The 24,662-nt window shown below is 39.6% G+C and overlaps 2 long non-coding RNA genes across 2 annotated transcripts in view; one reads left to right on the top strand and one right to left on the bottom strand.

Annotated features, from left to right (window-relative positions):
• LOC144454986 (uncharacterized) overlaps nucleotides 1-24,662 on the bottom strand; it is a 269,329-nt gene that overhangs the window by 137,739 nt on the left and 106,928 nt on the right. The window lies entirely within an intron of this gene.
• On the top strand, nucleotides 7-11,009 carry LOC144454988 (uncharacterized). Its single transcript, XR_013483602.1, has 2 exons — nucleotides 7-860; nucleotides 9,176-11,009. It is a non-coding gene; the product is annotated as an uncharacterized LOC144454988 (long non-coding RNA).

Raw genomic sequence — 24,662 nt, 5'->3', positions numbered from 1 at the left:
TTGTGGCAGGAGACAGTCTCTCTGAGAACATTCCAATTACTGCAGCCTTGCTCTCTGTGGAAGCGCATCTAGTCTCAGAATACTCAGTGGATGAAATACTTATAGGTGGAGACACCCACGCTCTGAGAAGACTCAGAGGAAAAGATACTTGTGGCAGGAGATAGTCTTTCGGGGAACATTCCAGTTACTGCAGCCTTGCTCTCTGTGGAAGCACATCTAGTCTCAGAATACTCAGTGGATGAAATACTTATAGGTGGAGACACCCACGCTCTGAGAAGACTCAGAGGAAAAGATACTTGTGGCAGGAGACAGTCTTTCGGGGAACATTCCAGTTACTACAGCCTTGCTCTCTGTGGAAGCACATCTAACATCAGAATACTCAGTGGATGAAATACTTATAGGTGGAGACACCCACGCTCTGAGAAGACTCAGAGGAAAAGATACTTGTGGCAGAAAACTCTTTGGGAACATTCCAGTGTAAGAAAGAAGCTGGGAAGCCTCTCTGGGCAAAGAAATCTGTCTGTAGGAGAAACTTAGGTGGGGACTATAGTCCGCCCAGTGCAAGCTGAGACCCCACCTTTGTTTCTCTTAATAAAGATTGGTTTCTTTGCCCAGAGAGGCTATCCAGTCTCTTTCTTACACTGGGTACTACAGGCTTCCTCTCTGGGGAAGCACATCTAGCATCAGAACACTCAGCAGACAAGACATTTGGGGCTGAAGACACTCTCTGAGAACATTCTAGTTACTATAGGTTTGCTTTCTGGGGACACACATCTACCATCAAAATACTCAGAGGAAAAGACCAGAGCTGAAGAGAAAATATGACTTTGAAATACAAGATTCTAAAGAAACATTAAAAGGTAAATATGAAAAAGAATTCGTAAGCAACTCAATGAGGTTAAATTGTGCACTTTCCTATAAGGAAAGAGGATACGTATCTTCTAAGAATGCGATCAGTATTAGAGCAGGTGGAGGGATTCTACATAGAAAGAAGTTTTGGGAGTGAGCCCCTTAGGTTGGGATGATGGAAGATAAATGGATAGGTAAGAAATATGTATGCCCTGGGAGAAGGCAGAAAAGAGAGAAAGAATGGGGGAAATAATCTCACAGAAAATAGGTGTGCAAGAAAGAACTTTTACCCTGGAGTGGAAAATGGTTGGGAGGGGGTAGCCAATGCTTGAATGTCAGTCACATCTAAATTGCTTTAACAGGGGGAAATATCTATATCTATATTTGTGTTTGTCCCTATATATACTCATTCAATTGGTTATAAAAATCTATGTTACCCTAGAGGTAAGTAAAGAGAATGGGAAAAGAGAAAGAAAGAGTGGTGATAACAGGGTGGGGTGATAAATAAATAGAGCTGTCCTATGCAAAAGAGATATTAGAGAACAGACAGGATAAAAAGAAAGAGAGAAGGAGAGACAGAAGATGATAGGATGGAGGTAAATGCATAGTTAGTAATCTTAACTGTGTGAATGGGATGAATTCACGTATAAAATGGAATGGGGTAGCAAAATGGATTAGAAACCAGCATCCAAAAATACGTTTGTTTGTTTCTTTGTTTTACAAGAAACTCACTTGAAACAAAGAGAGAACTACAGAGTGAAAAAGGGGGGTTGGAGCAGAAACTCTAATACTTCAACTAAAGTGAAAAATGGAGGGATAGTAATCATTATCTCAGACAAAGCAAAAGCAAAAACAGCGGTATTAAAAGGGGTAAGCAGGGAAACTACCTCTTGTTCAAAGTAACAAACAGGCAATGAAGTAATATCAAAAGTACACATGTATTTGGGAAATGGCATAGGATTCAAATTCTTAACAGAAAAATTAAATGAATTACAGGAAGAAATAGGCAGGAAAACTCTAGTAGTGAGGCACCCCAACTTTTTTCTCTGGGAGCTAGATAAACCCAATCATAAAACGAGTAAGAAAGAAATTAAGAAGAATAATGGAATTGTAGATAACTTAGATATGAAAGACCTCTGCAGAAAACTGAATGGGAATAGAAAGGAATACAGACAGAGGGTGCTTTATGTAAATTCACATTATACAAATTGGACTTTATTGAAGGAATTCTATAAGACATCTGCATTCCAAGAAAATACCTATGTCAGTTTTACCATACCGTACTGGGATCTCTTTCTGCTCCTGCCCCTCAAGTTGGCACTCTGTGGCCTCCTACCAGCACTATCTCCCCACAAAAGGAAAAGCTAAAAAATATCCTCCAAGTGAAAAGAGAAGAACAGACCTGCAGAGAGATGGCCACTACCACTGCTGTATCAGGGCTTGGCTTGAGACCTCCAGTGCTGAAAGAGCAGACCCTCATTTTTGTCTGCCCACCTGCCTGAGAGTTTGGTCCCTGTGTTTTGGTATTTTGTCCATTCATGTTAGGTTACTGTTTGTCTAACCCTGGTCCCCACATGTAAGCCTGTCCTTCCTGAATGTTTCCATGTGCGGCCCTCATGCATCTGCCTGCCAGGGTATTCTTCCTTTCAGTTCCAGCCAGACCCTCATGTGGCTGGGCCCAGTAGCCATGTGTTCCTCCTCTTGCTCTTGCTTCTCTGTGTCCAGCCCCCAAGTGTTCTTGAACCATGTCCTGGCCCCTCCTCCAGGGGGGTACAGTCCCCTTCCTAACTCCCTTCTGCTCTTTTCCACATCCATGGGGTAAATTCATATTACATAAAGGGTCTGTGGAATGGTCTGCTTATGTTGTTTTTTTTGTTATTATTTAGTGTTTATTTAGCATTTTACTTTTCCCCAATTACATGTAAAAACAATTTTTAACATTCATTGTAAAAATTTTGAGTTCCAAATCCTCTCGCTTCCTCCCTCTCACCGCCCCCCCCCCGTCCCCATTGAGCAGGCAAGCTATGTGATATAGCTTATAAATGTTTAGTCATGCAAAACATACTTCTAAAAAAAACCAAAAAACCCCATATTTCTTTACTAGTCATGTTGTAAAAGAAAACATAGACCAAAAAAAACCCTCAAGGAAAAAAAAGTTACAAAGTTTGCTTTCATCTGTATTCAGACACCATCACTTTTTTCTCTGGGGTTGGATAGCACTTTTCATCACAAGTCCTTCAGAGTTGTGTTGAATCTGTATATTGCTGAAAATAGCTAAGTCATTCACAGCTGATCATCTTATAACATTATTGTCACTGTGTACTAGGTTTTCTTGGTTATACTCACTTCACAATTCCATTAGTTCATGTAAATCTTCCTAGGATTTTCTGAGATTATCCTGATCATCATTTCTTGTAGAGTTATAGCATTCCATCACAATTATATACCACAACTTACTCAACCATTCCCCAGTTAATGCACATCCCTTTAATTTCCAATTCTTTGCCACAGGAAAAAAGCTGCTATAAATAGTTGTGTACGAATAGGTCTGTTTCCTTTTTTTTTTAAATTTCTTTTAGGATACAGACCTAGTAGTGGTATTGTTAGGTCAAAGGGTATGCATAGTTCCAAACTGCTCTACAGAATGGTTGAATCCATTCACAACTCCACCAGTAGTGCATTAATATCTCATTCTTCCCACACCCCCCTCCAGCATTTGTCATTTTCCTTTTCTATCCCACTAGCCAACACCTGTGAGGTAGTAACTCAGAATTGTTTTGATTTGCATTTCTTGAATCCATAGTGATTTATAACATTTTTTCATATTCCTATAGATAGCTTTGATTACTTCATCTGAAAACTGAGTGGTCTTATCTTTTGATCATTCATCTGGTGCGGAATGGCTCTTATTTCTATAAATTTGACTCAGTTCCCTATATATTTGAGAAATGAGGCCTTTCTCAGAGGAATTTGGTTTCAAGAATTTTTTTACCACTTATGATAGCTAACTGTATTTCTCTCCATCCTATTTCCCCCCTTGTTTATTCTATTCTCTCTCTCTCCTTTCACCATGTTCCTCCTTAAAAAATTGTTTTGCTTCTGACAACCACCTTGCCCAATCTGTCCTCCCTTCTTTCACCTCCCCTTCTCCTCTGCCTTTCCCATCCTACATTTCTCTAGGGTTCAAGAGAGATTTCTGGATCCATTGTGTGTGTGTGTGTGTGTGTGTGTATGTTATTCACTCTTTGAAGCAATTCTGATGAGAGTAAGGTAAAAGTGTTCCCTGCTACCTTCTCTCTTCCCCTCCACTGTAAAAGCTCTTTCTTGCCTATTTATGTCAGATAATTTACCCCATTCTACCTCTTCCTTTCCCTTTCTCTCAGTGCATGATGCTTGGCAGAGAGCAGACACTATAAATGTTAACTATTATTTTTAGTTTGTTAATTAGATGTGACCAGTATAAAATGCCAATGGTGATGAGATACACGATTTTCTACATAAGGTAATTTAAAAATTCATTCAATAGGATTGAAGTGACCTGATTGGTTACAGGTTTGTTTCAAGTTTCAAATACATAGTAATGTTTCAAACTGATAATCTTTCCTATCTGGTATGTCAAACAACTTCTCATAATTTGGATGTTATCAAAGTAACAACTGAAACAAAGTAAAAGGGGAAAAAATTGTTTAAAACTACTTATGTTATTTTATCAGCCCTGCTAACCCTTTCTTCTAATGTTCTGTAACTGCCATTTGGAGAACTGGATATTTCCACCTTTGCCTCTAGTTAAGAGGAAGTTATAGCTAAAACAGTTTGGCTATCACTTATAAAGGTTGTAGGTTGTTAACTAAGTTATTTTGAGTTATTGTTTTAATGTTAAAGCCTAAAACTGGTTATTTATTACTGTGTGTGGAAAGGCAGGGATGAGGTAAAAGCCTTATCTGGATTGGTTCTACCCATTCAGAGCAATCCTCCTTGGGGTATGAGGGTGTACAGCAGCGTTAGTCTATTCTGCCTTGGGGGCTGGGGGTGGTGATGATGTCAAAGAGCACAGCCCACAGCAGCTCTAAGGGTAGGTGGGGTGGAAACCCCTGACTCCCCTCCTTTAGTAAGATGCCAAGGCTGCCTCTGATGTAGGGCTATAGAGGGTGATCAGAAGCCCCATGTGCCAGTTACCATATACTGGGGTCCACAAAAATAAACAGACGATGTTGACTCTGGTAGATACTGGTGCAGAATGCATGATGCTCTATGGGACCCTGAAAGACATCCTGGCAAGTGGGTAGCTATGGAAGGATACAGGGGATATTCAGTCAGTGGAAAACAAACTAAATTAAGAAATAAAATAGTGGACTTGCCAGAGTATGTAGCAGTCTGGAGGAAGAATATGTCATGGGGTGGGTAGGCAGGGGCATCAGGATCAGCCCCTTCACTGAGGTCCCTGACAATTCCCCTTATTTTGTAAACTTGCCAGGTTCCTGGAAATCATCTGTGTCAGCAAGGTTATCAGCCCTGGGAAGAGAGCTTCTTTGGGCTATGGAGTTCCTAAACAATAAACTTGGCTTGGTGAGGATTTGCAAGTTTATATGTAATATAGAAATGATTTCTAATCATTGGTTTTTACACCAGGACAAATTTAAATTTGAGACAAAAGAAAACAAGTTAAAGATGTTAAGTAACATCTCTTATGTATGTGAGTCTTGGTAAATGTTTGTTTCTTATTGCAGCTCCATGGTAGGAAAAATAATTGTATCTAGCCCTAAGCTGTGATTAGTGAAACTTGCCAGTTGAGGTCACAGCTCTTTGGAGTATAACTGATTTTATTTTGAGGTTTGAATTTAGGTATAGTTGTCTGATGAGTCATTCAGTCAGTAATCCACCATTTGAGAGAAATGCCACAAGCTACTCAGGGAATGTAATCTTGAACAGGTAGAGATCTGTGTCTGGGAAAAAGTCAAGAGGACAACCCTGGCAGCAATCTAAGGTGGGATCCTCCTGGCTCAGTTTCCTCCTTGTGTTCCTTTGAACAGGAATGTTTCCCACCTGGCTATTCCTACATCTGGTGGTGAGGTAGAATTATTACTACATGGTTGGTTGTTAAACTGTGGCTCTTGCCTGAAATCAAACAAAGCTAAGGATGCTTTATCCTGTGATGTATGTGTCTTTAGGTTTAAGCCTTGAAGGACTAGTTTGTTGCTGTTATAATCATGTTCCTGCTTTTTCCTTTTATATCAAATTCCTATAGTCACAGCAGTGGTCAGTAAAAGATATGAGTACAATCCAAGTATGTGATATCTTAGTGTTTTCAATCTGAATGTGTAGTCATTCCACATCCCAAACCAATAGGTAAATTAGTACTCAGGCTTGTCATCTGCCTTCCTGCATAGTCATATGAAAGGTGAAGTCTCTGAAATAGCTTATCATGTCTAAATAATATGGGAATAATAAGGCACAGACCAAAAAAAAGCCTGTGAAAGAAAGATTTGAACTTATTAACTTGGGTGAAAATCAGAAACATCTTCAATTTGGTTTGGGGAATAGAATTTCAGGGCAATCAATTTTCTTAAAGAGAGGTTACTCCCTTTTTTCTGTTAAATTAGTGGAAAGGTCAATTTCATTCAAGTCACTGTCAATGTGGTAGAAACACATTGTATTATAAACAATTTATTGATATGCACTATTCTGGAATTAATTATTTAAGTATCCTCCCAAGGCTTTAATTTTAACTGCAGTAAAGTCAGCTTCCTATGAGTAAGTTCAATTGTATAACTTTTGAATACAGGGACAGAAAGCCCTCAAGAATGTTACCTACGTTTTCACATATAGGATTGGATCCTCAATAGCATCTGATCCTTTCAAATGAATTGGAATCAGAGTGGAAACCTTTGAGAAAGTAACAAGATCAGACAATCCTATATGTCAAATATAAATGATTCTTTTTTTAAAAATTCTTTTTAATTCTTTTTTAAATATAAATTTACTTATTTTTAGTTTTCAATATTCACTTCCACAAGTTTTTGAGTTCCAAATTTTCACCCCATCTCACCCCTCCCTCTACCCCAAGATGGCATGCATTCTGAATATCCCTTCCCCTACTCTCTTCTATCTCTCCCCTCTTCTCTTATCCCCTTCCCCTTCTACTTTCCTGTAGGGCAAGATAGACTTCTGTACCTCATCTCCTGTATTTCTTATTTCCCAGTAGCATGTGAAAACATTTTTTTTTAAAACATATATTTTTAAAACTTTAGGTTTCAAATTTTCTCTCTTCCTCCCTCCCCACCCACCCTCACTGAAAAGGCAAACAACTCAATATAGGTTATATATGTGCAGATATGCAAAACACTTCAAAGTAGACATGTTGTGTAAAACTAACTCTATTTCCCTTTAATCCTATCCTGCCCTCCCATTTATTCTATTGTTTCTTCTGACCCTGTCCCTCCTCAGAAGTATTTCCTTCTAATTACCCTCTTTCCCAATCTGCCCTCCTCTCTATCATCCCCCTGCTCTCTTGTCCCCTTCTCCCCTATTTTCCTGTAGGGTAAGACAGATTTCCATACCCAATTGAATGTGTATGTTATTCCCTCCTTAACACAAATACTATGAGAATAAGATTCACTCATTCCCTCTCACCTTCCCCTGTTTCCCCTCCACTGTAAGAGACTTTTCTTTTGTGTTTTTTTTGTGTGAGATAATTTACCCCATTCTACCTCTCCCTTTCTTCTTCTCCTAGTATCATCCTCTCTCATCCCTTAATTTTATTCTCCAGATATGACCCCTTAATCTTCAACTCACCCTGTGCCCTCTATCTATCTATCTATCTATCTATCTATCTATCTATCTATCTATCTATACATACATACATATAATTTTTTTCTTTCAACTACCCTAATACTGACAAAGGTCTCATGAGTTATAAATATTGTCTTTCCATGCAGGAATGTAAACAGTTTAATCTTAATAAGTCTCTTATGATTTCTCTTTCCTGTTTACCTCTTCATGTTCCACTTGAGTGCTGTATTTGAAAGTCAAATTTTCTATTCAGCTCTGGTCTTTTCATCAGGAATGCTTGAAAGTCCTCTATTTCACTGAATGACCATTTTTTCCCCTGAAGGATTATACTCAGTTTTGCTGGGTAGGTGATTCTTGGTTGTAATCCTATCTCCTTTGCCCTCCGGAATATTATATTCCAAGCCCTGCAGTCCTTTAATGTAGAAGCTGCTAAATCTTGTGTTATCCTGATTGTGTTTCCACAATACTTGAATTGTTTCCTTCTGGCAGCTTGTAACATTTTCTCCTTGACCTGGGAACTCTGGAATTTGGCTACAATATTCCTAGGAGTTTTCCTTTGGGGATCTCTTTCAGGAGGAGATCTGTGGATTCTTTCAATTTCTATTTTGCCCTCTGGTTCTAATATATTAGGGCAGTTTTCCTTGATAATTTCTTGAAAGATGATGTCTAGGCTTTTTTTTGAATCATGGCTTTCAGATAGTCCAATAATTTTTAAATTCTCTCTCCTGGATCTATTTTCCAGGTCAGTTGTTTTTCCAATGAGATATTTCACATTGTTTTCTAATTTTTCATTCTTTTGGATTTGTTTTACAGTGTCTTGATTTCTCATAAAGTCACTAGTTTCCAGTTGCTCTATCCTAATTTTTAAGGAAGTATTTTCTTCGGTAATTTTTTCGACTTCCTTTTCCATTTGGCCAATTTTTCTTTTTGGGGCATTTTTCTCCTCGTTGGCTTTTTGTACCTCTTTTGCCATTTGGGTTAAGCTATTTTTTAAGGTGCTATTTTGTTCAGTATTTTTTTGGGTCTACTTTAGCAAGCTTTTGACTTGTTTTTCATGATTTTCTTGCATCACTCTAATTTCTTTTCCCAGTTTTTCCTCCACTTCTCTTACTTGCTTCTCAGAATCCCTTTTGAGCTCTTCCAAGGCCTGAGACTGATTCATATTTTTCTTGGAGGCTTTGGATGTAGGAGCTTTGACTTTCTTGTCTTCTTCTGGTTGTATATTTTGATCTTCTTTTTCACCAAAGTAAGATAATATAGTCTGACTCTTTTTGCACTGCTTGCTCATGATCCCGGCCAATTACTTGAGTTTTAAACTCTTTGTTAAGGTAAGAGTCTGCTTCCAATGTGGACAGTGTACTGTCCCAAGCTTTGGGGGTTTGTACAGCTGTTTTCAGAGATAACTTGTAGGGACCTGCAAATTTCCAGTTCTTCCAAGGTGGTATGATAAGGGGCAAGATGTTTACTCTTTTCCTGGCCTGTGACCACAAGCACTCCTTTCTGTCCTGTAAATGTGAGGAGGGGTTTCTCTCCACAGCCACTACAAGCTCCACCACACCAGCGCTTCTCCTCACCTCAGCATCACCGCACAGAGCGGTGACCCAGATCCAAACACGGGCAAACCAAGAGATTCCTGCCTCAGCACTGGCAAAGGGATCCCTGCAATCCCTCTCTGATTAGCCACTGGATTCCCCCTCAGTCTGTTGGCCAGAAGCTCGGGAAGCAGCTGCCCACCCCCAGCGCCACGCTCTTGGGGAATGAAGCTGAGACCCCACCTTCCTCTCTCAGCACCAACAGAAACACACTTTTCCCACTGACCTTCTAAGTTGTCTTTGGCATTGGTGGATTGAGGAGTCTGGAAACCTCCACAGCTGCCCGAGATTCAGTCCTCTGAAGCCTGCTCCAGGTTCGCTGCGGCCTGCATGCCCACCGCGCTGCACTGCGCTCCCAGCCCAATGCGATACACCTTTCTGATCAATCATCCAGGTTGTCTTGGGCTGGAAATTTGTTTCACTTTGTCTTTTTGTGGGTTCTGCTGCTTCAGAATTTGTATAGAGCCATTTTTTATGAGTATTTGGAGGGGTTTGGAGGAGAGCTCAAGGAAGTCACTGCTTTTGCTCTGCCATCTTGGCTCCACCCCCCCCATATAAATGATTCTAATGGGGCATGTAAAAACCTAAATTTTCTGAAGCTTCAAGCAAACTCTGGGTTCCTACTTTGATGCTCCCTTCTTAAGAGCAGAACTTAAGGATTTCAACTAGTTTTTACAATATGAACTAGTTATTGGAGAAGTAAAATTTGAGAGGCTATACTAACTTGCATTGAGATCTGTCCTGTAAAAGATTTTAGCAGGAACTTCTAAGGAGTCTCTACAAGTCACTTACACTGAAGAGCTACCCCTGAGGACAAGATATTTTCCAGATTGCCCCAAGGAAAGATGTTCCAGAGACCATACAATTACATGGGACATCTGGATTCCAAGATGAAATTTGTTAATTGAATGGTCACTGGGGGTTGATTGGTGATCATCATTGTACAGGCCTCCCCTAGAGAAAAAGGAGGAAACTGAGAAAATCAAATTGTTCTGATCCCATTTTGTAATTAATTCAATTCTCTGTCACTCCTGATATGTTGTAAAACTGCCCAAGCCATGTTTATTTGTCTCTGAACCTAGTTCAGAAACTCAGCTCTCCCATTAATCCCCAAATGCCATTGGTTCTTGCTTCACCTCCCTAGGGGTTGGGATGGAATAAAATTGTAACAATTGTGGTAATTTTCTCATTGGTCATGTTGTTTTCCTGTCTGTGTATATATTGCTTGTGTGGTTTATGCTCACAAATGGGACCATCCCAAAAAGGCCCTAAACACTCTAGTATAGAGCCACCCCAGGGACCTTGTGGAATACGTTCAGAAAGAGTGTTAGGGTGGTTTTACAGAGGTGCATTGAGGGGTCCCAGTTGGGGAAAAGCCATAAAAACCTGGACTCTGTGAAAGGTGAAAGCCCCAATGTGGTGACCTGTTAAAAAATTATAACTTAGAGTCATAACTTAAAATACTATGACCTAGGAAAGCCATAATAAGAATATCATGACCCATATGTGCCTGGTACATGATCAATACAGAAACTTATATTTGGGCATAACATTGGCTGAATTCCCAAGCCCATTACTCAGCAGAAAACCAAAAATATCCACCAATCAGAAGTGATGCTGTCTCTAGCTCATCCTTCCTTTGTTTTCTGTAATTACCATGGGGATTTGGGGAGTCTTTTGTGGAGATGTGCTGAACTGTCTGCCTGCCATCCCAAAATAAAGATTGGCCCTTTTTTGTTAGTACTGCTAATGACTGATTAAACTACTGTCTATAATCAATCTGGAGCTTCCTGGCCTATTCCTTTGGTATCAAAAAGAACACCCCTCAGTTATGGAGGAGGTACAGGGTTCCCCAGCCAGGGGAATTCCCGACCTTACAGTTAAAAATGGGCAATCCATGTAAAACATTTCCATATTTCTCAGGTCTCAGTTTAACTGAGGCAATGCCCATTCAATAATTAATGCTAGGTAAGAAGTGAAGCAGAGAATGTTCACTGTTACCCCAGTCAAAAAAAAAATCTATCTTGTAGGGGAAGACTCTCAGGGTTTCTGCCCAAAACAGAAACAATTGCTATTTACATTATTCTGAGCCAATCAGGATCCAAGAAATGACCAAAAAGGGTTGTACACCCCAGGTAGTACAGTTTGGTCAGGAACTGATTTTCAAAAGCCCCAATTTTTAATCCAGGTAGTCCACATTACTTGGCAAAAGAAAAAAAAATTCTAGGATAAAGTAAGATCTTGGTCAAGTTCTCATGGATAACCAAACTGTGCTATGTTCCTCATGGCGAATAATTGGTCAACAAGCATTTATTAAGTGCCTACTTTGTACCAGTCGTGGGGGGGACAGCCTTTACAGAGATACATAGATGGGAAATCAAGTGTCATATGTGAAGAACAGTAAGCAGGCAAATCTTGCTGAATAGAGCTCCTGAAGGGGAATAGCCCCTCCTACCTTTCTAGTCTTCTTACACCTTAGTCTTTGAACCAGTGACACTGGCCTCCTGGCTATTCCACAGAAAGGACACTCCACCTCTCAGCTCCTGGCACTTTCTCTGGCTGTCCCCCATGCTTGGAATCCTCTTCTTTCTCCTCTCTGCCTACTAGCTTCCCTGGCTTTCATTAAGTCCTAACTAAAATCTCATCGTTTGTAAGAAGCCTTTCCTAACCCCTGTTAATTCTAGGGCCTTGCCTTGGTTAATTATTTCCAATTTGTTCTGTATGTTTCTTGTTTGTACGTATTGGTTTGCTGTCTCCCCTCTTAGAGTTGGAGCTCCTTAAGGGCAGGAACAGTCTTTTGCTTCTTTTTGTATCTGAGCACTTAGCACAGGACCTGACACATTGTAGGCACTTAATAGATGTTTATTGAATAATAGTATTATTATTGATAGTAGTATGTAGGCTGGGTTGAAAGGGCTTTAAGTGACAAACAGAGGTGCCTGTATTTGATCCTAGATGTATTGGGGAGCCACTGGAATTCACAGAACAGATTGGCTAACCAGACGTTTGGAATATCCCTTTGGCTGTAGAGTAAATGATAGATCAGAGATAAGGAAAAACTTGACATGGAGAATCCAATTAGGAGGCTATAGAAATAGTCCAGGTGAGAAATGATGAGGCTTAACAAAGCCTATTAGTGGAGAGGCAATGGATGCAAGACACTCTGAGGAGGCGGTAATGACAAAACCTGGCAACTGACTGAATATGGGGTTTAAGGGGTGTAAGGATCATGAGATACAGCTAGTGGCAAGGAAGAGGGGTCGAGGGTGGTGTCATGCAAATTTAGAGTAGAGTTTGGGTGATTCTTTGCATTGCATATTGCATTCAGCAACACTAGAGTGGCTCAAAATGTATTGTTAACTCTGACAACCAGATAGAGCATAGGAGGACGTGGACAAATGAACATCAACTCAGCCAGGGACAGAGTTACATGGGAACATAGACCTGAGGCAAAGGAGAGGTCCCTCAATAGTAACCAAGAAGGCCCACTCAGGAAGGTGGAATTAGACCTGTGACCCACTGGGGCAAGGTTGTGGCACAGTTTCAGCAACCTATTCTTATTACACCTGGGAATAATTAAGCCTTAAGCCTACCAGCCTTGTATATAACAGGAGTCATTCCAGGTTTGGAGCTGGGAGGGAATGTTTGTACAGAAACAAGGACAGTATTTAAATTGTGGTGCTAATTTCCCCCAAAGCTGAGGAGGAAGCATGAGTGGAGAGAAAGGTCCACGTTGGTCTGTGAAATTGCTTAATGTTTTGGAGATGCTATTTGTATCAGAGAATTTATAAAAGGTATGTTCACTGCCACTGTGTTCTTTGACTCTTCACTCAGCAATCATAAGCAGCAGGTTAAGTATTCCTCTGGTGTAAGGGTAGTGGTTGGAAGGGGGTGTGTGTGTGTGTGTGTGTGTGTGTGTAGCTGAGCAACCTGAGTGGAGTTAAATGGAAAACTTTGCATCTGTCCATCAGGTATTCCTGGGTCACAAACCCAGCATACCACAAGGTCCCCTGCTGAGGCAACCTCCTGGGTCAGTCTCACTAGTGCATTCTGCTTTTGTGGCAGAGCCCCTGGAGGACTCAGACCTGGGCTGCCCCAGGAGTATTCATATCCTCAATACTAACCTCATGGGAAGGTGAGGGGCAGTTGCCAGTGGTGAACTAATGGGACAAGTCACAAATCAGGTAAATCAAGGGAAAAATCAAGAGAAAGAGCAGGAGGCAGGCATTATTAATCAATCACCTTAATAGATTAGTTAATCAAATGGAAAATTAAGTCATGATAATCTCCTCTGCCCCAATTGTTTATCTGTCCTTTGTGTACAGGTTCCAGTGGCCTCCTGTCCCATTAATCTGAACATCTCCATTCTTTCTTTCATTATCTACAGTATATCATCTGTCCCCTGAGCCATTTTCTTCTCTTCTCACACCCTGTATCTTTCCACCATATTGGTCTACTCACCTCTGAGGGTGGATGAACAAGGACAGAGTAATTTCCTAACTAGTTTCCTGCTCCCTGTGGGTTCCCCTGGTTGCAGGTCAGGTTCTTGGGGGAAAAGGAATGATTCTGGGGAGAGAAAATACTATGGACACCTTCCCCATATAAGTGATTTTAATAAAGTGATTATGAGGGATTAGAACATCTTAGTGGTTTTTGGCACCCCTGTATTTTGGAACCAGCCATGAAGAAGAGGCAAACCTCATTTCCTCTTGTTTCGGTCAAAAAGAAGAGGGATGTCTGGATATGAATTTATCCAACCAGAAATATCTGTCCTGTTTAATATAGTCTTAGAAAGGCTACAATAGCAATAAGACAAGAAAGACCAAATGAGGGAATAAGCATAAAGAAAGAAGAAACAAAATTGTTGCTCTTTGTAGATGATGAGATAATTTACTTAGAAAATTCTAAAGAGTCAACCAGAACTTAAATGAAACAATAAATTCAGCAAAGAATCAGGATATAAAGTAAATCCCCATAAACTAGCAGTATTCCAATACATAAAACAAACAAGAAGAGATAGAATGAGAAATTCCATTCAAAATGGATATAAAAAGTATGTTAAAAATATGGGAGCGTATCTACCAAAATAATCCAGGAACCATATGAATCCAACTATAAAACACTTTTTGCAGAAATAAAGACAGACCAAATAATTGGAGAAATATTAAGTGTTCAGGAATAGGTTAAGCCAATATCAGAAAAATAACAATATTATTTATGTTAATTGACTATAAATAACTTCCCAAATTACCAAATAAATATTTTATGGGGCCAGAAAAGTAATTTTAAAATTCATATGGAGGAATAAAAGGCTAAGAACCTCAAGGCTGATACTGAAGAAAAAAAGTGACAAGGAAAGGGAGGTCTATCGGTAACAGACCTCAAACTATACTACAAAGCAGGGATTGTTCATTTGGTACTGGTAAAAAACAGGTTAAGAAGAGGAACAGATTAGGTGCACAAGACATAGAAGCAAATAAACACAGTAGCATAGTGTTCAAGAAACCCCAAAATCCCAGTTACAGGGAAATGGCTATTTGATTAGGAAAAAAAAAACTTCTGGGAATGGAAATGGGAAAATGGAAAGTCATTTGGGCCGAAACTGGATATGGAATGACAAACTGGAAGAGTAAGGAAGAAATGACCTTTCAACTCTATGGAGAGGGGAAGAGTTCATGACTACATAAGTGATACAGTGTATCTGAAAAGATAAAATGGACAATTTCTATTATATAAAATCAAAAAACTTATACACAGACTAACCTAATGCAGTTAAAATGTGAAGAGAAGCAGATAAATGGGAAAAAAATCTTTGCAGTAACTGCTGATCAATTTCTCATATCCAAGATATAAAAGGAATTGATTCCTCATCTCCAACATCCATGGGGAATGCCATTCCACCAGATGCCACGCTCTTGCCTTTGAGATAAGGGGAGAAAATGACATTCCATCAAAGGAAAGATTCCTCCTTCCCAGGGAAGAAGAGAGAAGTTGTTCAAGTCTCCAGCCTGGCCTCCTGACTCAGAATTAGGAGAATAACACCATTCTTCCTCTCCCACCACTTGTCCCTTTGCCTAAACTGTCTAAAGTCCTGATGAAATTGTACCCAGAGGCTACACCTTTTTGAGCAATGAAAACCTACCTGAAATAATTTCCCAATGGTTAACAAGCTCTGGCCCCTGGTCATACCCTTCCCATTCCACTGATTCTGCTCTCCCTTTCTCTCACCTCAATACTCAATTATCCATTCTCCCCTTCCCCACAACACCCATCCCTCTAACAAATAGGTCTATGTCATACTCTAAAGCTTCCCACCCCTTCCACTGTGCTTCTGCAATGCCAGCTCCTCAGGTAACAAACTTGCTTTCACATTAAATTTTTCTCTTACTCTGAGATTTACCTGGCTCCCTCTTCATGACACAGTCTCCCTGGCGTCCCTTTCAATCACTGGCTACACTTTCACTCATTCAACCTACTCACTAATAAAGGTAGGAGAGTCAGGATACTCCTTGCTTTCCATTGTCACTTCCAGGCTCCCCTTCTCCACCATCACTCAATAGCTTCTCTCTGAGGATCACTCAATCCATATCTACCACTCAATCAAAAATCAGGTAGCTATTGTCTACAGGTCTCCAGGACACTGCCCTTCTTTCCTTGATGTGTTAAGTGTCTGGCTCAGTCTTTCTTTTCTCCACAACTCCTAGATAGTCTCTCCAACACCCTAACCTCACAGATTTCATCAGTTTAGTCATTTCACATGGCCTGCTACACTACATCAGCCACACACAAAGAAGGTCATACCTAGATCTTGCCATCACGCACAAATAAGATACTTCCATGTTCAAAAACTATAAAATGCCCTCATCTGATCAGAATCTATTGTCATTCTACCTCTCCCTCTGCCTTGCTGCCACAAACCCATCACAACCCCCAATCCCTCAACCCCTCAGTTCTTTCCCAGGCCATCACCCCTGCATCAGCTACAGTCTCCTCCCTTCTCCATCTTGACCCCTTGGTGAACTAGTTGAACTCTCTAAACCATCCTCCTTTCTCGAGTTTCTTGCGTCCTTCCTTAGCTTGCTCAGTCAAGCATCTGCCTTGGATGATTCCCACCATCTGCTACCTTCATTTTTCACACATGCTACTGACTAAAGCTGGAGAAAATCAGGAAATGATAATGGCTGACTCCTCTACAATTTTATGTTACATAACCTCAACTGGGCTCTCCCCACAGCAAGGCAATCCTTTTTACACCTCTCTAATTAACCCCTGATTCCACTCACCACAAAAGCTATTACAAACTTTTTTACCTCTCCTGAAAACTTCCCACAGTTCCCTTCCTGTACCCTGTCAGCTCAAAACTTTATCTAAGGGTTTACTAAAAACATTGAGGCAATTTGTTGAGAGCTCCCTCCTCTACTTCTTCTCATATCACATCACCCACATGCCTTCTGCCTCTATCTCTTCCTTTACTCCAGTCTCATATAATAAAGAGGCTCTTTTCCTCATCAAGGCAAACACTTCTGCACGTACAAAGGATCCCATCTAATCCTATCATCCAGCAGACTGCCCTTTTTATTATCTCCACATTCATTAATCTTCAATCTCTCCTTGTCTACTGGCTGCTTCCCTATGGACTACAAGCATACTCATGGGTCTCTCATCCTCAAAGAACCTCACTTGATCATCCATCCCTTAGTTCTCCTGACTTTGGCAGCTAAACTCTTGGAGAAAGTCATCTACAATAGCTGCCTCCACTTCTTTCCTCTCACTCTGTTAACTCTTTGCATTCTGCCTTCCTACTTCATCATTCAACTGAAATTGCTCCCTCTAAAGTCACTGTCTCTTAATTTCCAAATCGATTGGCTTTCTGGATCTACAGCACTGTTGATCTCCCCCTTCTCCTTGTTATTGTCTTCTCTCCATGTTCATGGGATGCTCTGAATTCGCATAGAAAGCCCTTCAGAACCTCACCCCCTTCTTATACCCCACCCCCCATATATTTTGCAATCCAGTCAAACCAGCCTTCTTTGCTATTCTTTGACCAAGACACTCCATCTCCAAACTCCAGGCATTTTCATTAGCTTCCCCCAATGCCTACCACGTTCACTTTTTCATCTCCATCTCCGAGTGCCCTCAAAACCTAGCAAAAATCCCACCTTCCACAGGAAATCTTTTTTTTTTTCCAATCTACCTTAATTCTCTTTCATTCTCCCTGTTTGTTATTTCCTTTTTGTCCTGTATATAGCTTGTTTGTACATAGTTCTTCGAATGATCTATCCCCCATTACACTCTGAACTCACTGAGAGCAGGGACTGTCTTTTATATGTTTTGGTATCCTAATGGTTTAGTACCAGGCACATAACAGGTACTTCATAAATGTTTACTGATTGATTGATTAAAATTTATAACACTAAGAGTCATTCTCCTATAAATGAATTGTCAAAGGATATGAACAAGCAACTTTGTTTTCATTTATTTATTGTTAATGTTCATTTTTAAAAAGTTTTCAATTCTGACTCACTCTTGCCTGTCCACCACCCTTTTAGAAGGCAAGCAATATGACATGAAGTATACATGTGAAGTGATATAAACCTTGGTTCCACATTAGCTATGTTGGAAAAAAGAGGCTAAGAAGCGAGGAACAATAGGAAAGTGAAAAAAGTATGCTTCAGTCTACACTCAGTGTTCATCAGTTCTCTCTCTGGAGGTAGATAGCAGTTTTCATCATTGGTCCTTTGAAATTTTCTTAGATCAAAGTGTTGATCAGAGTAGCTAAGTCTCTCATAAAGATGGTCAACATTACAATATTGCTTTTATTGTTTACAATATTCTCCTGCTTCTGCTCACTTTAATTTGCATCAATGCATATAAATCTTCCTAAGTGTTTCAGAAACCATCCTGCTTATAGCACAATAACATTTCTTATGGCACAATACAATTCCATCACAATCATATAGCACAACTTGTTCACCTATTCTCTAAGTGTTGGGCATCCCCTCTGTTTTCAATTCTTTAAACAGGAAATTTTCAGAGGATGAAATATAACCTATCAGAAGCCATATGATAAAATGTTCAAACTTACTAATAATTACAGAAATGTCAATTAAAAGAAGACTCAGGTTCCACCTTATATCCACCAGAACTTAGAAAACAAAAAAGGTTTCAGGAGCATTGGGAAAATGGGGATACGAATGCATCGTTAAGAGAGATGTGAATTGTTCCTGCAACTCTAGAAAGCAAGTTGGACTTGCATTCCCAAAGCACTACAATGTGAATATATTTTGAACCAACAATACTAATATGAGGCCTATTGCAAAAGGAGCCATCATATATACAAACAATTTATAGCAGCTCTTTTCATGGTATTCCCAAACTTGAAAATAAGGAGGTGGTCACCTAATATGGAACTTGTAAACAAATTGTGGTAAAAGAATATAATGGAATATTATTTTGCCATAAGCCATGATGAAATGGACAGTTCCAGAGGAACTTCCAGAGGAAGGCTGAAGTGAGCAGAACTAGAATAATTTACAGTACAACATAAAAGGAAAAAAAGATTTTGAAAGCTATTAGAATTCTAATTAATGCAATGATAAGTCTTGAATTCAGAGGACTGAAGATGAATCACTCCAGGTCATCCCTTGTGATAGAAGTTATAGATCAAAATCCAGAAAGATGCACATCTGGACTTAGTCAAAAGGAATAGATAGATAGATAGATAGATAGATAGATAGATAGATAGATAGACAGATATGTATGTATGTATGTATGTATTTCTGGACCCTGAGTACTTATTGTGAGTGTTCTGTTATTGTTGTGGTTATAGACTTTTAGATTGAATTCCCTAAAAGTTTTTTTTTTTTAATTGGTCTGCAGGAGGCAGAGCCAAGATGGTAGAGTAAAGGCAGGGACTTGCCTGAGCTCTCCTTCAAACCCCTCCAAATACCTTTCAATAATGACTCTAAACAAATTCTAGAGTGGTAAACCCACAAAAGGACGGAATGAAACAATTTTCCAGCCCAAGACAACTTGGAAGGTCAGTAGGAAAAGTCTGTTGCACCAGGTTGAGAGAGCAGCATAATCCAGCACAGATCACCCCAGTGTTACCTGGGCCTCAGCAAAGCAGGAGCAAGCCTCTGGATGACTGAATCAGTGCTAGCAGTGACAGTTTCCAGACCTCTCAGCCCACAGATGGTAAGGGGTCAAACCACTGGTCAGAAGGTGATTACAGGGTCTTTTTGCTAGCATTGAAACAGAACTCTGTTGCTTTACCCACACTGAGATCTGGGACACAGTCCTGAATGGCAGTCCCAGGGTGATGAGGACTACTAGCATAGCAGAGCTTGAGGCCACAGGGGAGGGGGGACCCTCCTCATGGTTCCAAGGGAGAAAAGAATGCTTGTGGTCACAGGCCAGGAAAGGAGTAAACACACCTTTCTTTAGATCATACCACCTTGGAAAAACTGAAAACTTACATGTCCCTAGAAGTATCTCTGAAAACAGCTGCACAAAATCCCTGAAGCTTGGGACAGTGCACCCTTCACCTTGGAAACAGAGCCCTACTTTAACAAAGAGTTAAAAATCAAGTAAAAGGCTGGGGAAATGAGCAAATGACAGGAAAAAAATTCTGGCCACAGAAAGTTACTATGATGACATGGAACATCAAAACACACATTCAGAAGAAGACAATAAACTCAAAGCTCCTACATCTAAAGTGTCTAAGAAAAATATGATTTGGTCTCAGGCCATAGTGTCAAGGGCCAGCACTGACAAGTCAGAGGGTTCAGGCCAGGCCGAGTTTTACCTGTAGCCTGTCCTTTAGCCGATGGCTGCCTAAGTCAGATATGTGGGCTCTCCAACTCCTCCTTGCTCTGTCTCTCTTGAGAACAGAAGGACCTTGAAGATTACAGGAGGAGAGGAAACTGTTCAGGGGGGACTCCCCCTGGTTACTGTTTCCATGATAAAAATAATTGTTGATACTTTGCCTTTGCAACTCTGGGTGCTGTTCCCATGAGTGAGGTATAAAAACCCTAACCCTCAGATTAATAAATGGAGCTGGTTCTTTACTTGCTACCCACTTGGCCCACATATTTTTTTTTATCTCTCTCATGCTCAACCAGCATGTAAACACAGTTGCAGATGCAGGTGTCTGTGACACCACGGAAGAGATCAAAAAAGATTTTGAAAATGAAGTAAAGAAATAGAGGAAAAAATGGGAAGAGAAATGAGAGTGATTCAAGAAAATCATGAAAAATGAGTCAACAGCCTGGTAAAGGAGACAACAAAAAATAATGAAGAAATAACACTTTAAAAACAGCCTAAGCCAAAGGGTAAAAGAGATCCAAAAAGACAATGAGGAGAAGAAGGCTTTAAAAAGGAGAACTGGCTTTTTAAAAAGCAGAAGAAAAAACCTCCTTAAAAAGGAGAACTGGCCAAATGCAAAAGGAGGTACAAAACCTCACTGAGGAAAATAATTCCTTAAAAATTAGAATTGAACAAATGGAACCTAATGTTTTTATGAGAGATCAAGAAACAAAAAAAAAAAACCCCAAAAGAATTAAAAAGTAGAAGACAATATGAAAATCTCATTGGAAAAACAATTGACCTGGAAAACAGATCCAGGAAAGATAATTTTAAAATTATTGGACTACCTGCAAGCCATAATCAAAAGAAGAGCCTAGACATACATTTCAAGAAATTATCAAGGAAAATTGTCCTGATATTCTAGAGCCAGAGAAGAATACACCAATCACCTCCTGAAAGATTCCAAAATGAAAAGTCCAAGAAATATCACAGACAAATTCCAGAGTTCTCAGGCCAAGGATAAAATATTGTAAGCAGCCAGACAGAAACAGTTCAAGTATTGTGGAGCCACAGTCAGAATAATACAAGATTTAGCAGCTTCTCCATTAAAGGATCAGAGGGTTTGGAACATGATATTCTGGAGGGCAAAGGAGCTAGGATTACAACTAAGAATCATCTACCTGGCAAAACTGAGTGTAATCCTTCAGGGAGGAAAGTGGATATTCAATGAAATAGAGGACTTCAAGCATTCTTGATGAAAAGACCAGAGCTGAATAGAAAACTGGACTTTCAGTTACAAGACTCAAGAGAAGCATAAAAAGGTAAACAGGAAAGGGAAACCATAAGGGACTTAACATGTTTAAACTGTTTATATTCCTACATGGGGAGATGATTTTGTAACTCATAAGAACTTTGTCATTATTAGGTTAAATAGAAGAAGTGTATATATATATATATATATATATATATATATATATATAGAGAGAGAGAGAGAGAGAGAGAGAGAGAGAGAGAGAGAAGAGAGAGAGAGAGAGAAGAGAGAGAGAAGAGAGAGAGAGAGAACTCAGGGGTGATTTGAATATGAAGGAATGATAACTAAAAAAATAAAATTAAGGGGCAAAAGAGGAATATACTGAGAGAAAGGGAAAGGGAGGGGTAGAATAGGGTAAATTGTCTCCCATAAAAGAGGCAAGAAAAAGATTTTACAGTGGAGGGGAAGAAGGGAAGTAAGGGGGAGTGAGTGAACCTTATCTCATAGGAATTGGCTCAAAGAGTGGATAAAATAAAAACTCCATTGGGTATAGAAATCTCTCTTAACCTACAGGAAAGTAGGAGGGGAAGGGGATAAGAAAAGGGGTGGAGTGTGATAGAAGGGAGGGCAGACTGGGGAAAAGCATAGACAAAAGCAAAACACTTTTCAGGAGGGACAGAGTGAAAGGAGAGAGAGAATAGAATAAATGGGGGGAGGAATAGGATGGAGGGAAATACAGTTGGGAACAGTAACTAAAAAAAAAGTTTGAAGTACGTTTCTCTGAAAAAGCCTCACTTCTCAAAAATATGGAGAACTGAGCTAAATTTATAAAAAATGAGAGCCATTACCTAACAGATAAATGGTCAAAAGTTGTCAACAGTTTTTAGATAAAGTAATCAAAGACATCTATAGCCATATGGAAAAAAAATGGTCTAACTCAGTACTGATTAAATAAATGCAAATTAAAACAATTCTGAGGTACTACTTCATACCAATTAGATTGGCTAACAGGATAGAAGAGGAAAATGACAAATGTTGGAAGGGACGTGGGAAAAATGAGACTTTAATGCACTGTTGGTGGAGTTTTGAACTGATTCAACCATTACGTAGAGCAATTTGGAACTATACCCAAAGGGATATAAAACAATGCATACCCTTTCCCCTAGCAATACCATTGCTAGGTCTGTATTCCAAAAGAGACAAAAAAAAAAGTAAGAAAAAAAAACCCTATATGTAGAAAAATACTTATAGCAGCTCTTCTCTGGGGACAAAAATTGGAAATTGAGGGAACGTACATCAATTAGGGAATGGCTGAACAAACCGTGTTATGTGATTGTGATGGAATACTGTTGTGCTATAAGAAATGGGGGAGGGGGGGGAGCGGAGCCAAGATGGCTGAGTAAAAGCAGTGACTTCCTTGAGCTCTGCCCCAAACCCCTCCAAATACCTGTAAAAAATGGCAGTAACCACACAAATAAAGTCAGATCTAAATACTTGGAAAAACATCAATTGCTCATAGGTAGGCTGAGCTAACATAATAAAAATGACAATTCTACCTAAGCTAATTTACTTATTCAGTACCATACCAATCAAACTACCAAAAAATTATTTTATAGAGCTAGAAAAAACAATAACAAGATTCATTTGGAACAACAAAAGATCCAGAATATCAAGGGAACTAATGAAAAGAAATGCAGGGGAAGGTGGCCTAGCTGTTCCAGATCTTAAATTGTATTATGAAACAGCAATCATCAAAACTACTTGGAACTGGCTAAGACATAGAGTGGTGGATCAGTGGAACAGCTTAGGTATGCAAGACACAGTAGTCAATGACTATAGTAATGTACTATTTGATAAACCCAAAGACCCCAGCTTCTGGGATAAGAACTCACTATTTGACAAAACCTGCTGGGAAAACTGGAAAAGAGTATGGCAGAAACTAGGCATAGACCAAAATGTCACACCATATACCAAAATAAAGTCAAAATGGGTTCATGATTTAGATATAAAGGCTGATACTATAAGCAAACTGCGAGAGGAAGGAATAGTTTACCTATCATATTTATGGAAAGCAGAAGAATTCATGACCAAACAGGAGATAGAGAACATTACAAAATGAAAAATGGATAATTTTTATTACATTAAATTGAAAAGTTTTACACAAAAGCAACGTAACCAAGATTAGAAGGAAAGCAGAAAGCTGGGAGACAATTTTATACCTACTGTTTCTAATAAGGGCCTCAATTCTCAAATAAATGGAGAACTGAGTCAAATTTATAAGAATACAAGTCATTGCCCAATTGATAAATGGGTTTTCTTAGTAAAGATACTGAAATGGTTTGGTATTTCCTTCTATGGTGTGTTCCCATTTTATAGATGAGGAACTGAGTCAAATAAAGGTTGAGTGACTTGTCCATGGTCACACAGCTAATAAGTGTCTAAGGCCAGACTTGAACTCAGATCTATCTGGCTCCAAGCCTGGTGATCTACTCACTGCACCAACTAATTACCATCTCCAGGGCTAGTAAAAAGCAAATAAGCCTGGCAGTATGTAAAATCAGAGAGTGAGGTTACAGCTGTAGTCATTGTCCTCAGTAGGGCTTGGATTCCAATGTCGGTTTTCTACTTCCAAATCTCATCTTCTTGCTGAGAGAAATGATTTTTTTCCTAATATATGAATAACTAATTATTAAATTAGGATTAAGGCTTTTTCTCTCTGTTTCCTTATTCAGGGCCCAGCCCCTGTAAGTCAGTCAGTTTCTGAAGGACATTGGTGATAAAGGAGATTTTCAAACACTCGTGGAATCTGCTCCTTGATCATAGGCAGGGCAGCAACCAACTAGAATACCTTACTTCTGTTTAGAGTGTAAACAAACACAATCTTGGTGAATTCCAACCCTAAAGCATTAAGCCTATACCCTTGCAGCCCTCATTGTGGTTTAGGGTAAACCAGCTCAGGAAAAGAAAACCAACCAGCGTGGTCTGAGTAGAGATGCATTCCTTTGTGCAGATTGCTGGAGGTGGCTGAGTCTCATCATCAAGACATGTTCTCAGCAGGAGGAACTGAAGACTTTTAGCCCACCTCCTCATTAATTATTCAGCAATCAGGTTGATTTTCTCCTACCAGGGTCACCTCTATGGTTTTGTCTTTGATTATAAAGAAAGACTGCTGACCATCCATTTATTATCAGCTAGCCTAATTAATAAATTGATTATTAATTACCCAGAAAATGTCTCTCAGGCTTTTCATTCAACTCATTGCCCCTAAACCATGTTCCCCATCCCTGTCCAACTGATATACTCCATTCATAACAAAGCCATCTTTCTTCTTTCGGGCACTACCAATACTCCCAAATGTACTGTGTATATCTGTG

The sequence above is a fragment of the Phascolarctos cinereus genome, unplaced genomic scaffold, assembly GCF_003287225.1.
Source record: "Phascolarctos cinereus isolate Bilbo 61053 unplaced genomic scaffold, phaCin_HiC Scaffold_8;HRSCAF=390, whole genome shotgun sequence".
NCBI lineage: Eukaryota > Metazoa > Chordata > Mammalia > Diprotodontia > Phascolarctidae > Phascolarctos > Phascolarctos cinereus.
Note: the sequence above shows the minus strand (reverse complement) of the source record. Positions and strands in the feature narration are given on the sequence as shown.